The sequence below is a fragment of the Danio aesculapii genome, chromosome 23 (assembly GCF_903798145.1).
Source record: "Danio aesculapii chromosome 23, fDanAes4.1, whole genome shotgun sequence".
NCBI classification, from domain to species: Eukaryota; Metazoa; Chordata; class Actinopteri; order Cypriniformes; family Danionidae; genus Danio; species Danio aesculapii.
The window spans coordinates 19,731,356-19,744,320 of NC_079457.1; the positions used below are offsets into that span (position 1 = coordinate 19,731,356).

The window sequence follows — 12,965 nt, forward strand, 5'->3', positions numbered from 1 at the left end:
TGGTGTTCTGACAGATGGAAAAGTTAGCATTTATGAAGTACAAACGATCCCCGTTAACACAAATCCACAAAAATTACTACAAATGGCTGTATGCATGCTAGACCAGTCAATGGCGATGTCACTTTGTAAAATAATTAGTAGAGCTATCTAAACCCAGACTTCTAGAAATCCAGATCTATACTAGAGCCATCCAGAATCAAATCCAAATCAAACAGGAACCTAGAGCTGAAATGAAAACACAAAAACTATTGAGCAAAGGCACCCTTGTCCAAAACATCAAAAGTGACGTGATCTGTAGAACATCTTATCTGGAAGCCAGAGGGCACTCTCATGAGGAAGCTCCAAACACATCACGAAATAACCCAGGACATCCCCATAGTGTTTAACTGCTTTCATTGTCATTTGGTGTGAATAATAATCACAAGACTATGGAACCATCAGATCACATGCATATCTGTCAATCCTCAGAATGATTACCTTGATGTCATTGTCATCCAATAACTTTGATTTTGAGCTTTGAGTAGCTTATCATTGTACTATGAATCCGTTTAGTAAATGTTGATCCATCTGAAAGCACGTGCTGGATGTTTACTGGAACATGTTTTACTGACAAAATGCTGATAAAATTCATATTCAGTTACAGTAATCGTGCAACACAACCCTACACCCAGAACAAAACATAACATAGTGATAACTAGATCCATTCTAGACCTTTTTGCAGACTGAAACAAGATTCAGACAAGACGCAACTAGACACAGATCAGCAATCCAGTACAAGCATCTAGACTCAGATTCTGATCAAAACAGGGCCTACTGGGACCCAGATCCAGATTACACCCATCTAGACGCAGATCAAGAGTAGACCAATCTAGACTCTGATCCAGATCAACATAGAATCTATTAAGACCCAGATTCAGACTAGACTCATATTCAGATCAACACAGAATCTGGTACTGGGAAACACCTATATACACTCATTCAAAAACACACACACACACACACACACACACACACACACACACACACACACACACACAATACGGGGGGAAACTAGAGTACAGCGAGAACATGCAAACCCCACACAGAAATGCCAACAGGCCCAGCCGGGACTGGAACCAGTGACCTTCTTGCTGCCAGGCGACAGTGCTAACCATTGAGCCACTATGCTGCCCAGTGGATAATATATGTTTCTGAGAATGTTCTAAAACTATTAAACAACCTTTCTTGTCCCAGGACAATTCTGACAAACTTTTTTGATCCACTTCAAATGTTGACTACTGTATACCTATCTAGACCCACATCTTGTCCAAGTGAGAAGATTTGAAAAACAGAATTTTGCCTCTCAGATACCATCACAGATGGAGACTAAAACCCAGACATCTTTATATAATCTCAAGAGATTTAAAAACCAAAAGCACTCTTTTTTTCTCACTCCATTTTCAATATCTAAACAAGATCTCCAAAAAAGAAAACTTATGATTAGACGGCAGCAACAGATTTTGAAGATCCTCACAGTCATTAATCTAGCAGACTGTCAGCCCACGGCCACAATATGGACACCCGTTCCAGTCCAGGTCACCTCAAAACAACAATCTTCCAAACAGCAGAGTTTAACTAAAATGATGCATACTTTAATTATGCAAAAATGATTCGCTGCAGGCATCATGTGAAGGTTGATGCACTGTTTAGTCAAAATTCAAATGATTTTGAAGAATAGTGAAATTGCTATTACGGGAAACTCATGACTGCTATGAACTCTGCGTCAATAGACTACAGTCTCCTCACAGCACTCGACAAGACAACAGAGAGAACTCTGACAAAGCAGAGATTCACGCCGAGTTCAGTCACTCATGCTCAATAATGTGTCTTTTATCAGAAAGATATATTAGGAGGAATGAGGCCAATGTTGGTCAGACAAAGAGATGGCTTCATTTCACTGATTGTAGGAGTACGCCACACTTGTTTGAGCACAGCTGCATTTTCTCTTTACAATTTTTCACTTTGTGGCTTTATGTTGACAGTCGCATCACATCCTACGCATTCAAATAACACGGCTTGTTAACAGTGTTTAGAGCAACTTCTGCTGTCAAAATCAAGCGGTTAGTCTTATAAACAAAAGAAAAGCTTTGCTGGAAAGGCATTTTTCAATTTTGGGTCGCTATTGTGGATTCATTTTTAATTTATTGTCAAGCTTTTTGGTGATTAAATCCAAAGAACTGACTGATTTAAAGTGACCTCTGTCAGCATAAGTTAATTTCATCAGCATATTTAAGGCTGGCTGTTTGAGACGGCTGCATTACGGCCTCAATTGCATGATTGGCTTCATTTTGCGAAGCTTTGTGTATGTGCGGTTTAAAAAAAATTGCAATTCATTCTCAAGAACCCATTACTTTGATTGCAGTCTGGAGAAGTATTTTGCCTGGCACTGCATGACTAAAGATACGGCCTTGAAGAAGAGGGAAGAAGAAAATCATTTGAGTGTCAAAAAGAACAATAAAGAGCATTGTTCAAAGCTTGACATCCCTTTCTTCCTTAACTAATGCTTTTACATGAAAAATTACTTTTTATATAGGGTTACAAATGAAATTCAACCTCTTAGTTTCTCATGTTCTCCTGATCTCATGTACTTAGTGCATCCTGAGGAAAAATCGTCATCTTTACAACATTTAAAGGTAGCCTACTGGAATTCATATATCGCTAGCACCAAAATTTTTTTTATAAAAATTTATGTAAAAGGTAATTTAAATAATAAAGTAAATAAATGATGGTGAATTGGAAAATACCACTGGTAATTTTCTGGTAGGAAATAATCCATTAACTTTTATGAACAATTCAGTTAACCCTAAAACACAAAGCAATGCCATGGAAAAAAACCTAAATGCTGGTAAAGCGATTATAAAAAAAAAGCATGAAAAATTCATTCATAAAAATCCAGCACTTTGCAGAAATAATGCTGTGAATAGAGTGAGTTAAAATGTGAAATATTGGGTTGTATTAAAGAGCCCCTATATTATGAGTTTTTGAGAATGACCTTCCATGTAGTGTGTAACACAGCTCTAAGTGAAGTAAAATGACCAGCTAAGGCTTAAATCTGAAAGTGGACAGTGTTTAAAACTATTGATTCATTTATAAAAGAGTCGACTCCAAGTTCTTTAAATGAATCAGCTTGATAACGAGTCTTTAGCCGTTTCGGCGTGACGTGGATACAAAACTTAAGCCCCACCCAGTTGCTGTGCGAGCAAAACCCGGGAAAATTGAAACCTGTAGTCCCGCCCACAAGCACAGTGCACAAAGAAAAAGGTGTCTGAATGAAAGTGTTTTTTGACCTTGCATGCATATTCTTAGTTGGAGACCCTTACAACCGAAATATGACCCAATTTCATGTATAGTAGGGGCTCTTAAAATGTATTTACTCACTCATGAAGGTAAATGAACATTACTTTAATTAACAAATGTCTTGAAATAACGACTCAAAAGACCAAAACATTTAAACCGTCACTTGTTGCCATCTACTGGCATAATTGATACGATCTTTATTTGAAGCGTTAAGTTACTTCCAAAAGGCCATTTAATTTACTTTAAACACTACTGTATACAAAAATGATTACATTCAAACATTTCAAGTATTTTGATGATAATAATTAGAAATTTTCTAATATAAATACCAATTATGTGCCTTATTAACACCAAATTATGACTACAAATTAAAATAACTACAGATTGAAGCTATAATATAAAAACAAACATTTTAAATAAATTTTAAAAGGATTGGAAACTCAAAGGATCCAGGCCTTTATGAGTTTGTTTCTTCTGTTAAACATAAAAGATATTTCGAGGAAAGCTGAAATTCCAGCCTGATCTCACGAGGAAACTTAACTATTTTACGTTTTGTCAGTTTAGTGGCTAATTCGTTCGAATTCGTACGAGTTCAGTTGTACAAAAATGTATGATTTTAAATAGGAGGTGTGGCACACAACCCCACCCCTAAACCCAACCATAATTGGGGGATTAGCAAATCGTACTAAATTTTGCAAATCAGATCGTATGAATTCATACGAATTAGCCACTAAATTAAAAAGTTAAGAATTGCCGTGAGATTGTGTTGGAAATTTTGAAACCAGTGTCTTCCACAGTAGGACAAACAAATACTATAGAAGTCAAAGGGTCCATCAGGGATGTCAAACTCAGTTAGTTCCAACTCTAATTAACACACCTGATCATACAAATCGAGTCCTTCAGGCTTGTTTGAAACCCACAGGCAAGTGTGTTAAAGCAGGGTTGGAACTAAACTGTGTAGGGCTGCAAGAGTTTGACACTCATGGGTTATGCCTCATTCACACTAGCAGCGACTTTGTAGCTGCCTGATGCTTTGGGTGACAACCTGCTGTAAACGCAGGTCTGTGTAGGTATATACAGCATGAATACAATTGGCCTCTGACCAAGCTGAGAGAGGATCACATGAACTCTACTTGTGCTCCTATTGGCTGTTGCTCAAGAACGTCGCTCTTCATTTGCATGAAGTTGAAGGATTCTCAACTTTGTCACATCACTTGACACCCCCAACTGGTCGCCAACGATCGCTGTAGACGTAGACGTAAATTGCCGGAAGTTGCTTACTCTCCGTTAAAATGTTGTCGCTTTGCCGCAGCGAGTTGCTAATAGTGTAAATAGTGTAATAGTGTGGCTTTACAGGTTGTTTATTTTTGTTTATTTATTTAAATTAATAAAGGTTTGAAACAAGTAACAGGTGAGTAAACACTGAAGAATTTTAATTTTTGGTTGAACTATGCCTTTAATCCTCCACCGTCCTCCCTTTATCATTCTCCTCCTCCTCCTCCTCCTCACATCTCATGTAGTAACTGTAATAAATTACAGACACCTTTTTACCTATTAGTACCCATTCTGCTCTAACAGGCCGGTTAAGTCATTGTGTGCTCTTTAAATCAGCCTAATGCATCCTGCCCCCCTCTTTGTCGTCCTCCAGGCTCGTCTGACCGTCTCTGTCCTGCTACTGTCATCCCCCTCCATTCCAACCGCAGCTTCGCCAAATGGGTTTAACTAATGCGTGTCTGTCTGTCTCTATGCAGGCTGACCCCGTCAGCGGAGCTGCAGCAGTAGGTTATAAAGCTTTTGCCACTGCACGGGTACTTAAAACAGGTGTTAGAGGGGGGATTCTGTGCGGGTGCAGGATGTGCCAGCGACACCGAGGGCCCGAGGCGATAACAGGTGGCTGTGGAGACTCTGCTGTTTCTCCCCAGAGCTCATCCACAACAGATGCTCTGCTTCTGAGAGTTGCCTTTCTACAGCATTTCTTGCACGCTGCCTTGATGGCGTTTCGGATGTCAAAACAGAGAGCATCAAGTCAGCTTTTTATAGCACAGATTGATTTAAAACAGCTTCATGAGAAGAAACGGGGAAATAAGAATCAGTGATGCAAACTTGATCAAATGAGAGAGCCCAAGTCTGTTGTAAAGCAATTCTAGAGAAGATGAGACTGATTGATCAATGCTGATTTAAGTTTATTAACTGTGTGTATACTTCAACTATGGAATTAGTTCAGTTTAGATATCAAGCAGCTCGACCGAAAACAATAGTTATTATTAATTATTATTTATATTTAAGGCATAGTTTAACCAAAATTTTAAATTCTGTCTTCATTTACTCGCCCTTTACTTGTTGCTTTATGATTTTCTTTCTTCTGCTGAACACTAAAGAAGATATTTTGAGAAATGCTAAAAACTTTCAACCATTTCATAACCTGTCATAGCAGGAAAAACAAATACTACCCAAGACAATTGTTACAGGTTTTCTTCAAAATATTGTCTTTAACAAATAGAAGAAGCTCATAAAGGTTTAAAATCACTTAAGTAAATAGTGGGTATTTTTATATTTTGGGGATGAATCCTCGCTCTAACTCAGTTTAATATGGCAAAATAATGAAACAAATTTTAATGGGCTATAAAGAAGCTCTACTATTTAAAATACCTTTATTTTCACTGAACATAGCAATACGACAAAACATTGTATCTCTTGAGAATATTCAACTACATCCATATAGTTAAGACAATAGTGTTGTTTTACAGCTAGAAGTGTTAGTTCATCCCAAAAATGAAAATTAGTATTAATTACTCACTCTCATGTCGTTCCACACCCCTGAGACCTTTGATTGTCTTCGAAAAATAAATTGAGATATTTTAAGTAAACGACAAAGCTTTCAGCTTGTTCAAAGTCCAGAAAAATACAAAGAATTAATAAAAATAATCAAAGCAGACCATACGTCTTCAGTGGATTCAATATTGTCAAGTTACGATAATACTTCTGTGTGCATAAAACAAAACAATAACTTTATTTAACTGTTTTTTTTCTCCTCAATGTTAGTATATTGCATGTGTTCGTGCCTGCTGACATATCACGCCCTTTAAACAGAAATTTATGTGCGAGTATCTGGGGTATTTGTCATGACACAGATTACATGAATGCATGCCCTATACTGACACTGAGAAGAAGAAACTGTTAAATAAAGTCGTCATTTTTGTTTTATGTGCATACAAGGATTCTCGTAACTTTTCCAAAGACGAACAAAGGTCTCAGGTGTTTGGAACGACATGAGGGAGAGTAATCAAAAACATCATTTTCATTTTGGATGAATGATCAATATTGCAAAATTCATCAATTATGAAAGAGGTGGCATGGTGGCTCAGTGGTTAGCACTGTCGCCTCACAGTAAGGAGAAAACTGAGAGTCCTGGCAGGGCCAGTTGGCATTTCTGTGTAGAGCTTGCATGTTCTCCCCGTGTTGGCATGGGTTTCCTCCGGGTGCTCCAGTTTCCCCCCACAGTCCAAAGACATGCACTATAGGTGAATTGGGAACAAAATTGGCCGTAGTGTATGAGAGGGTGTGTGTAAATGAATGTGTTTGGGTGTTTCCAGGGCTTAATTTGTGCCGGAACAAGCTGATTCTGATCCTCATTTTACCAATCCTCCTCCTGACACGCACACGCGCCCCAACCCTCTTCACTTTTGTCCGCGACTCTCTCAACCACCCGACATCTCTCTGTCCTTTGGTCACATGCCAAATCCATTACAAGGATTGAATGACCTCGTAATTCACAAATTAAACACTGAGTGTTTCCCAATACTGGGTTGCGGCTGGAAGGGCATCCACTGCGTAAAACATATGGTGGAATAGTTGATGGTTCATTCTGCTGTGGCGACCTTTGATGGGTCAGAGACTAAGCCGAATGAAAATGAACAAATGAATCAATTATGAAATTCACCTCTAAAGAAGACGCTGTAGTAATTTTTACTGAATAAGTCAAATCAATGTTGACTCAGATTCAGTTCAAGAACTGTGTTAACTTCATAAATGTTGAAATTGGGGGTTAACTTCTATGAGTTTAACTGATATTGAAAAACATTATTCAGCTTAGGTACATTGAAATCAGTGGGTACATTGAAATTCATCAATTTGCACTTCAGAAGACAACTGGAAAATTGGTAAAACATTCGATTCAGATAACAGTGTCATTAACTAATGTCATCGTGTCAAATGAGTTCAATCTATAATGAAGACGAAAGTTGAATTTCTGTTAAAAAACTGAATAATTTTGCAATTCAGCTAAAGCCGCTCTTCAGAAGACACCAGTGACAGTATTTAGCTTGAGTAAATATATTCATGCTGTAAAACCTATTCAGTATAAAACAAAGTCGAATCAGCTTCACAAGACAACATTAAATATGTTTACATGGACAGCAATAATCCGATTTTAATATGATTAAGACAAAACTCATTATTAAAATCGAACATGCAGACAGCGATTTTTGATTAATTTAATCCGATTAAGGTCCTAATCAAACTAAACCGAAATCAAATTAAAACATGTGGAGTATGCTGATTTTATTCGCATTATTGAAGTGCAATACAGATATGTGAACACAGCAATTAAACTATTACGGTCGTGTAGGATTTTCCCCGCATTTTGCGACAGGATAGTCTATATCAGGGAGGGCTGATACACACACGACTGTTTGACACAATTCTCTGCACCTACCGAGTCAGTAAAGGACCTGCATCACGAAATGTGGAGTTTTTTTTTTTTCATAAAGTGTGTGGGATCATATTCCATTAAAACTACACTCTTCCAGCAGTTCATACTCGCATCCAGTATCTCGTTTGTCACGGGAGGCATGCATGAAATGTTCCTGAATGAAAGTGAAAGTGCCAAACCGCAGTTAAAGTCGACAAATTAAAAATGAAACACCCAAAATTACTTGAAACTCCAAAGGAAATGTGGATAGCATGGTGATGCAATGACAATCGAATTACGTGCTAAACATTTAAAACGGGATCATGAAAGGAACATTCAAAAAGTAACTCATGTAAACACCTTAATCATATTATTGTCTTATTCAGATTAAGGCAAATAATTTGTTTACTGATTCCCATGTAAACGTAGTCATTGTTGTTATGCAGCTTAAGTTTGAACCATTTTTAAAAATTCATCAATTACGAAACGTTGATTTAAATGTGAAACAGAAGACAAAGGCGTCTTTTTTCAATTCAAATGAATCCAATCAGTATTGGAAAAAAAAGGTCAATTACAAAAGTAATTTATTCATGTTATTCAGTCAGATGAATAATGAAAAAGTCAATCATGAAAATTCCAAACAACTATAAAGCTGCTCTAGATAAAACCGAAAGGTCAGCATCCAGTTCAATTTCTGTGCTACTGGATAGTATCAATACTACAAAAGCAATAAAAGGATTGAAAAAGTCTATTATAAACTCCAAGCCAGCCAAAGATGACAGTGTCAAAAAAAAAACGTTAGTCGAAAGAAATGGACAGAACATCCTTTTATTCCAACATCACATTGAACCACCTCTTTGTAAAGTTGGAGATATGACACGTCGTGTCTTATTTACATAGCCCTTTACACAACACAAACTGTTTCAAAGCATATAAATAAAGCAAAGTTACCCAAATACGAGATTCAGCTCTATTATTCCAAAGACAATAGTGAGACTATTCAGCCCAAGTCAGCTCGGTGTTGATTCAGTTCTGCTGAATAACTGTGTAAAGTTCAATTATGAAATGAGCTCAGTCCAGCTATAAGCAGCTCTACGTGTGACAATAGCGTCATTATTACCAGTAGACTTGTAGTCTGTCCAGAAGGTCAAAACAGAGGCCATCCAACATGACTGATAGCTTTTTTTCTTATTCCTTCTTTTAACAGACTCCTCCTCAATCCTGTTCCTTCACTATTGACCTTGTACTCATTTTCTCTCTCTGTCTCTGTTGATCTCCTTCGACAGCATAAGTGCACATATATTATAGGCCCGTGCGATGGCTTGGCCTGTCAAACGTGACCCCACCCCTCTTTGCTTTCTTTCATCCCTCCTAAATCTCTCCAGCCCGTCCATCCATCTGTGCGCACAGCCCAATTAAAGCCTCCGCCTCTGAGGAGAGAAGATTTCGCAGAGGCACATCATATTTTCCCTGTGTTTGTATGGCAGAGTAAAAGCGGGATCAGCTATAGATGTGATAGATGTGGAGTGGAGACGGGATATCACCAAACACTCTCACGGCCTGAGCACCTTAGCACAGTCTACAGACACTCTGTCGATAATCAATTCTCAACGATTTATCCTGAAAAGATACACAAGTCATTGTGTGTGAGCGACAGGACGCTGGTGTAAATTCTGTCGCACGGAGATGAACTGTGGATAACCAGCTATTAGCAAATCTACACAACGAAATGGTGTTCTTTGAAGTACTTTTATTTTGAAGGTTTTGGACATGGGAATCGTTCTATACAGTTAAAAGAAACTAGCAAATGTTGTCAAATGAAATGAAATGAAATTAATATGGTATCGATATAGTATTTTTTGTAGGGGCAAATTCAAATATTTAATTCTACAACAAATTCATCATAATTTTAGGACATTTTTTGAAGTATCTTGAATTTTTTTCCGCTAACAATTTTTAAAAAAGACATTTAACCTCGAAAAACAAGTTCAATGCAAACATTTTTTTTTTCAAAACAGACAAATAAACATCATGTTTTACAAATATAGAAATCATTGTTAAACATTGTTATACAGTGCTTCTTTTATAAGAGATAATAAAAAAAAGTGTACAAGGTACAAGTGTACAAAGTTATATTTTCACGTTATTTAAAACCTTAAAGCACCTGTTAATATTACCATGGTATTAATAATCACTGTAACATGAACATTTACCCTTACTCAAAAACTGTGCATGTATCATGTAATTTCATGGTATTGGTATGATATTTGTTTGAAGAACCATAAAAAGTATAATATTGTGTGCTTTAAAGTATCAATGTGCTTCCATTGAACAATTTCCCAACAATATTGTGACATTTTATGCAGGTATATATATATATATATATATATATATATATATATATATATATATATATATATATATATATATATATATATATATATATATATATATATATATATATATACACACACACATACACATGTATATATATGTATGTATGTATGTGTATATATACGTATGTATGTACATATATATACGTATGTATGTATGTATGTATGCATGTATATATATATATATATATATATATATATATATATATATATATATATATATATATATATATACGTATGTATGTATATACGTATGTATGTATGTATGTATGTATGTATGTATGTATGTATGTATGTATGTATGTATGTGTATGTATGTATGTATGATATAAATAGATGGATAAAAAATAATAATAAAATAATTCATAATAATAAACTAACAATTGATGAGGAGTTAAGAAATCAATATTTGGTGATTATCAGTTTTGACAAATAAAAAAAATTGTGACTTATCAACTGTAATTTTCTGGGGGAAAAAGCTGTAAATGCCAATATTTTAATAACGCCAGAACACCCATCCAGCTGGGAATTTTCACGTGGTTTCTTTTTTTTTTTTTTTCATAGCTGTGCATAATTCAATGATAAAATTGTTGAAAATACTTGAAGCACAATAATCATAGAAATATAACACAACAAAAACACGAACATAATCACTGCACCAGTGTACAGTCATTTTAGCAAGAATCAATAACAATTCAATGCAATCGAATGACAACAGCTTCATGCCATAAACTTTGCAAACAGAGCTAATAATCAGCAACCTGAGCGAGACCCACCCTGAATCAAACATGCTGGCCTGCTGCCAGGTGAGTGTGTCTGCATTTAACACACTAAATAAATGCAGGCCACACCCAGTCCTCCTCACGCTCTCATATACTTGCCACTGGCATCTGCCCAATCAAACCATCATTATTTGTTTTGTAACGAACACCCCAACAGACACCACTGCGGACCACCAGTACTCTTAACATCACAATACTCCTCTCACGGGTGATTAACACAATTACACAGCCTGACTAAAGCATGGGGGAGGGAGCAACAATCATATAGATCAACACATCAATTATTAACACGTCACAGTGATAGTAACACCTTAAAATAATAATATCCAGCAGAAGCACCTAATGAAACAACTTCCAGGTATTCATGCTAATAAAGTAAATGTTTGCATTATGAATGGGTCAATATGAAGACCGGTTCAGCATATGCAACACTAATACGCAGTCGTGCATTAAAGATGAAAACACAAGAGCCTGTTGCTGATCTCGCATGGGATGAGCGCGAATCCACCAGAGGACTGTTTCTGTTTACGAGACGGGGCAACTCCACAAAAATAAATTGAAGACATAAATGAGCATAAATATTCAAAAACGCATTCATATTTTTAATTAACGTACTAAAGTTAATAGGAAAATATTATTATTATTTTTTATAATTATTTAAAAAAGCCAAATGTAACACTATAGCTAAAAACAAACATTAAAGATAAACTCAATGCAGTTATTAACACCAGAACAACCTAGTATTCAAGACCACACACACACCAGCATCACTGCACCTTAAATCTCCAAGGTGTGATCATCTAACCGCAAGAAGAAGAAAAAAAAATCTGCAAAAATCACGCCAATTCTGTTTGACATTCGTCAGACGTTAAACACTATTGAAAAGCTTCTCTTCTTACCTCTGCAGTTCAGAAAGAGCTTCAGGTTGTGTGTGGCGTTTTCGGTGTCCCTGAAGGTTGTGTGTCTCCAGCTCAGTGTCAGATTGATTGTGGCCTCTCTTCACTGCTGATGCTGCAGTGTGAAGAAAACACACCCTCTCCTGCTCCCTCGCTTCCACTGCTCGCCTCTGATTGGCTGTGATCAGAAGCCAGTGACATCACCCTTTTTTCTTCCATCTCCCTGCCTCTTTTCCTTCACTCTCTCCTCTCCTCTCCGCTCCCTTCATTCTCTGCTCTGACCGTTGCTTTATTGTCTTTATTCCCACTTCCACTGCATGGTGCCAGGCGAAACGTGTCAGTAATTTGAGTGGTGATTGGCAGGATCTGTCGGAGCAGAAGGAGAGATTCAGACTCATGACTGATGTTAAATAGCAGAGAGCTCTTCTGCAGAATCCATTAACAGGCTTTTTGCTGTTGGATTGGTGGGCGTGAGTAATAAGGAGGTGAAATATATGTTATGCTAATTAGTGCATTGTTATGCAGTATTTGTATGGCGGCACTAGAAGAGCTTTCTGTATTTTTCTTCTCCTCTTTCTTCTCGAGAGTGACAGATGAAATACTGAAAAAAAAGAGAGCACCCAGGAATGTGGGGTTATGCATAACGCTCAATGCATATGGTCGAAGAACAAAATCTCTATATCTACACGCATAATATTAATATTAATTTTGAAGTCATAAATATGTTTAATGTTAAATAAATGTATTTATTTATTTTTACAATGTTTAATATCAATATATTATTCTAGTTTTTATTTATAGCTTGAATGATTGTTTTAATTAGTAACATTCTAATAACTTTTTTCTGTTGTTATCTTTTTTTTAATTA

At 36.6% G+C, this 12,965-nt stretch overlaps 1 protein-coding gene across 3 annotated transcripts in view; it reads right to left on the reverse strand.

Moving 5' to 3' along the window:
- Positions 1-12,203, reverse strand: part of l1cama (L1 cell adhesion molecule, paralog a) — a 113,336-nt gene extending 101,133 nt beyond the window's left edge. For all 3 annotated transcript variants that reach the window (XM_056448650.1, XM_056448649.1, XM_056448648.1), the window contains exon 1: positions 12,101-12,203. The gene's annotated coding sequence lies outside the window, so the exon portion shown is untranslated. The remainder of the gene's footprint in view (positions 1-12,100) is intronic.
- Positions 12,204-12,965: the final 762 nt, after the last annotated feature.